The sequence below is a fragment of the Falco punctatus genome (assembly GCF_963210335.1).
Source record: "Falco punctatus genome assembly, chromosome: 2".
NCBI classification, from domain to species: domain Eukaryota; kingdom Metazoa; phylum Chordata; class Aves; order Falconiformes; family Falconidae; genus Falco; species Falco punctatus.
The window spans coordinates 3,346,033-3,346,255 of NC_137581.1; positions in this window are offsets into that span (position 1 = coordinate 3,346,033).

A 223-nucleotide genomic window follows, 5' to 3' on the forward strand; every position below is an offset into this window, starting at 1 on the left:
GAGTGACGATGGAGATGGATTTGGCTCACAAACACATATGAAGGAAAGAAGCAGAAAAGTGCTTTGTGTGCCCTGATGATCCTTTCCTGATCACTTCCTGAGCCTGCCATCTGCATTTTTTATGTTGCAGGTCTTTTCAGTGATTTGCCACATAAGAAATTTCTTGGCCAAAAATGGACCAGTGTTTTGGGGATGTCCAAGAACAGACAAACAGCTTGGGGTA